This window comes from Nannobrachium achirus (genome assembly GCF_963921795.1).
Source record: "Nannobrachium achirus genome assembly, chromosome: 12".
NCBI lineage: Eukaryota > Metazoa > Chordata > Actinopteri > Myctophiformes > Myctophidae > Nannobrachium > Nannobrachium achirus.
The window spans coordinates 27,121,193-27,125,861 of NC_137832.1; the positions used below are offsets into that span (position 1 = coordinate 27,121,193).

General features: G+C 45.7%; 1 protein-coding gene across 1 annotated transcript in view; it reads left to right on the forward strand.

Moving 5' to 3' along the window:
• The first annotated feature begins 3,597 nt into the window (after nt 1-3,597).
• Nucleotides 3,598-4,669, forward strand: part of sorbs3 (sorbin and SH3 domain containing 3) — a 40,904-nt gene continuing 39,832 nt past the window's right edge. Inside the window, exon 1 of the mRNA XM_080739254.1 lies at nt 3,598-3,637. The gene's annotated coding sequence lies outside the window, so the exon portion shown is untranslated. The remainder of the gene's footprint in view (nt 3,638-4,669) is intronic.

Consider the following 4,669-nt stretch of genomic DNA (forward strand, 5'->3'; position numbering starts at 1 on the left):
AAAGCAATAAGCCACGTGAGGCTTGTGGTTACCTGTATTTTACACTGGCTGAGAGGGTTGGAGACACTCGGCTGCGCCTCGTGTCTCCCTACGCCTCTCAGCCGGTGTAAAATACCAGGTAACCACTCGCCTCTTGTGGCTTATTGCTTCAACAACCACTATGGCCCTTAATCTATAGTTACTGATGTCTAACTGCTGCTGTAAACTCTCCCTAAAGTGGCTAAGCGGGTTCTGATATTGGAGCTCAGCTCAACATGGTAACCCTGATTCTGCCCCAAGGCTGCTGTGCTGTGTTTGTGCACGGATAGACCTACAGTATGGGTTAGTGTGTACACACACACACGCACGCACGCACACACACACACACACACACACACACACACACACACACACACACACACACACACACACACACACACACACACACACACACACAACCAAAACTAAGACTTTACTTGAGTAAATAAATACTTGAAGACAAACACTTTGGCAAATATACAACAACATTACAACATAACAAAGGGCCCAGGCAGCACTCTCCCCCTAAGCTGTCTGTTTGCCAGCACTAAACTTAATGGAGGTTACAAAAGTAACCACGGTTATGTGACCCGGTTGGATCACTCCAATGTGGGTATCACTCCAATGTGGGTATCAATCCAATCACTCCGTGGCGGAGGGACATACCATGTACACCTGAACAAACGTAGGTGTGGGGCCTCTCTTATACACCATGCCCATGCACGCCTGTTGGATTTTTTTTAGAGGTGCCTCAAGCACCACGACAGGATTGGAGTGATCCAACCAGGTCACATAACTGTGGTTACCTTTGTAACCTTAGTTATTGGGTATAGAATCAAGTATAGAAATACACGATTCATCTGGTGGTTGAGTTAGGATAAGTCAGGTCAACAAAAGAAGGTTGAAAACATACCCCGAACTGGCCTCCTCGTACACAAGGTCAAGAGGAGCTGCCCAGAACTGCCAACACCACCACTGCCGACAGTACAGTGGTGCCAGTACACCACTGTACTGGCAAAGGTGGCAGATGAGCACCTCGGAGAGTGGAACTCCCTCCAGGAGGACCCTAGATGTGGCCATTCTCCTGGTGGAATGAGCCACCACACCAACTGGCTCAGGCCTGCCAGCCAGACCACATGCCAACTGGATTGTATGCACAAGCCTCTGCTTAGAAAGACTTGACCCCAGGACCTGCTCTGCGCAGCACACAAAGCTGGTCCCTCCTGCGCAGTGACTGCTTGCGACTCACATTATGCCTGCAGAGCCCTTGAAGGGCAAAGCACACTGTGGGCAGAACCTTGCCCTTCCCCGTCTGTAGACAGGGAGAAGGTTCGAATGAGGGTCTAGTAAGGGCCGTCAAAACAATGTCCAGATCTCAGCTGGACAGCCTTCCTAGCTCTGGCTGAACGCAGACGTCTGGCCTCCTTCATGAATCTAGAGACCAAGAGGTGTCTCCCCACTGAACCCTCTGGAAGCTGTACATGACCAGCAAAGATGGCTGTCAAGTACACCCTCATGGTGGAGGCAGACAAACCCTTATCCAGACAAGATTACTGGGTTCAGGCTAAAGATTCGCAAGCGCAAGTGATAGGCTGCATTATAGTTGAAGGAGCCCAGGCTCCCTCCCTGCAAAGTAGCTATCGCCCCCTCTTGAATGCCTTGCTCTGACCATTGGTGCCGCTCAGGGGCCAAGCCCACAGATTAATCCGCTGTGGTTCATGGTGCCACAGGGCACCCCCGGGCTGCGAGAGCAGGTTGGGCCTCAGTGGCCATAGAGTCCCTGAGAGGAGAGACGACAAGAGCCGCTAGAACGTGATGGTGTCCTTGTCCAGCAGTACAGATGTCTTAGCCTTGAAACCAGACTAATCTGCTAGTGATATTAGTATGGGTCCACCTGGCTCTCATTGACTACAATGCATTCCATCGAACTTCTGGCTGCAGTTTGTCTCCCAGTGAAACAAATCTGCCAGCTGGAATCGCTGGACAGAGAAAATTAGCCTAGATAGATGATCTTACCCTCTTTTATAAAATACCTTGGTCTAACAGAGGAGCACCAGTACTGCAGAGGAGAGACAGCTAGGTGACAAACCATCAAGATGAACTTGTTTAGCACTAATTTAAATAAACAGACATTTAAAACCATTACTCATCCCCTATGTGTTATGTAACAATGCATCATAGTTATGATGCAAAGCTAATGTTGCCACACAGACACCTCCAAGCCGGCTGAGTAGCATGTATATGTGAATGAATGAAATGAATGCAGCCTGCGATTGCCCTGTAACTTTACAAGCACATTCCCACTTGGCCAAGGAAGAAATGCCACCCTACAGTTTTCAAATCAGCCCCATGGTGGCGCTATAACAGGCTGATTCGTCCAAGGAAAATATATAGTGACACCAGGAGATCTTTGCAAAACAAACGTTATTACTCCTACAGATTTTGTCCAAACATCACGCAAATCGGTACACTTTATCTCTATAGTCATGTGATCAACACGCATCTTCCCGATTTTTCATATTCCATCCCTATTGGCTAAGATTGGCATGTCAAGTTTGTGTGATATGAGGACAGTGCGGAATCAAAGACGTTATCATTGGTCATTTGAGGAGGCTTGTGCTTCAATTCCAAAAGTACTTCAAGTTAACTACTACAGAAGAGGATGAGCTCATTATGATCCACAGACTGTTATAAGACACATGTACTTTATGCGTTGTCTGGCAGAATTCCCAGAGCTTACAGCAAAAGCATAAAAGAAGAACTTTTGCAACTACATTATGTACTGTATCCTGTCCACCACTAGCCAATATTAGACTGTGCAACTCAAATAAAAAACCTAACCTAGTATTAACTAATATCCCCTACTGACACAACAGTGGCACTGGGTTGATTCTTAGTCAGGAGAGTGACCCCTGGTCAGTTGAAAACCCCTGCTTTATAGGGCACGGGGCAGAGCCCATCAAAGCTTTTATCTGAACTATAGCCATGATCCAATTGTCTGACATGAATGCGATAGGGATGTGTGGCATTAAACGATTCTTGTTTTACATAGTCCAAAGATACTGAATAGTCTGTGCTATTATTGGATGTGCGTCAAACAGGTCTATTTATTTAGATGGCTATGGAAATGGCCTCCTCTTTTCCCGCTCACAAAGCGTTAAAGGGCGGTGCCACTAAGCTGTGTCTGCATGGGAATCTCTATTATTTCCAGCTGTGGATGGAAACTATTACTGAGTCCCTTCTCCCTGATGAGCTGCAGAGAAGTGGTGGGTGTTGCAGGACTTGCGTAGTCCATTCAGGAACAGACACAAACACACTCACACAGACTGCAAACACAACACACATGCACACATATCGACATACACATACACGCCTACACATGGGCAGTCAAACACTCAGACCCTAGCTGAGTCACTCGCTGAAGATAAAAGACACCCTGTTGGCCTGAGAAAGCGAGAGAGAATACTGTAAGTGAGGGAGAGAGAGAGCGAGAGAGAGAGAGAGAGAGAGAGAGAGAGCGGCAGCGCTGCAGTGGTTCCCTCCCACCCTCCTTCATTCTCATTCTCTTCCTCTGTCCCTCTGCACTGAAGAGCCCTCCTTGCTCAGCCTGCACTGCTCTGTAAGTACTGCTACTTTACACACCAAGGCTAGGACCAGGGCTAAAGGTCAATTCACTTTAAAAATCCTTCAAGTCGGAATCAGTTGGGGAATATAGAATTTTATTATCAAAATTATTAGATAAAGCAGTGTTTCTCATTTTTTTTACATTTTAAGGTCTCCCCTTTACTTTGACAGTATACCTTTGTATGCTGTCAGAGTTACAGACTTGTATGGGTCAATTTAGAACCCCATAAAGTAACCCACAAAGTCCCTGGAATCCACTTTGAGAACCACTGAGATAAAGTATTGAAAATGTTGACTTTGGTTGACTTGATAGTGATCTGATCCAATCCTTTACAAGACCAATTATTCTGTTATATCCTCCAGCACTCACTGGCTGATAAGTTTATCCGTGAGCCCAAAGGATATGTCGGTGCTCTCTTATTTAGCCCATTACTTTTGTCAATTTCTTTCTCTTTTTTTGCCAGAATGTTGTTGGGCAACAGTTGAGTCGTCTAATGCAGTGGTTCTCAAAGTGGATTCCAGGGACTCTGTGGGTTCCTTTAGTGGGGTCTAAATGGACCCATACAAGTCTGTAACGGTACAAATGGAACCGTTAATTTGGTTCCATTTGTTCACTGTCAGAGATAAGGCGAGAACTTGCTATTTAAAAGTTTGAGAAACACTGGTCTAATGTACAGTCTTTTGCAGTCTAATTCAGAATGTGGTTATTTCATCAGACCTCCATCTCAAAACGTATTTCTCTCATTGCTGTGGTTGTCGTTTTTGTCTATAATGTCTTTCATAATACCTAATGCTATACTGGCTGCTCCATGAAAGCATTTGCGTGTTTGTTTGTTCATTCAATCATCCATTTATAATCGCAAAGCCAAAATACGTAAATGGATGATGTGACAGCCAGCTGTTATCATAAGTAGCTTTGAGATAAGGACCGTTACCCTGCTATATTTGGCTATGGCAGTGAGCATGTTTACCCTGTCACCTCTCTCTCGAGGGTGCTGTTATGTTGCACTGAGTAAAGAGGCTTCTT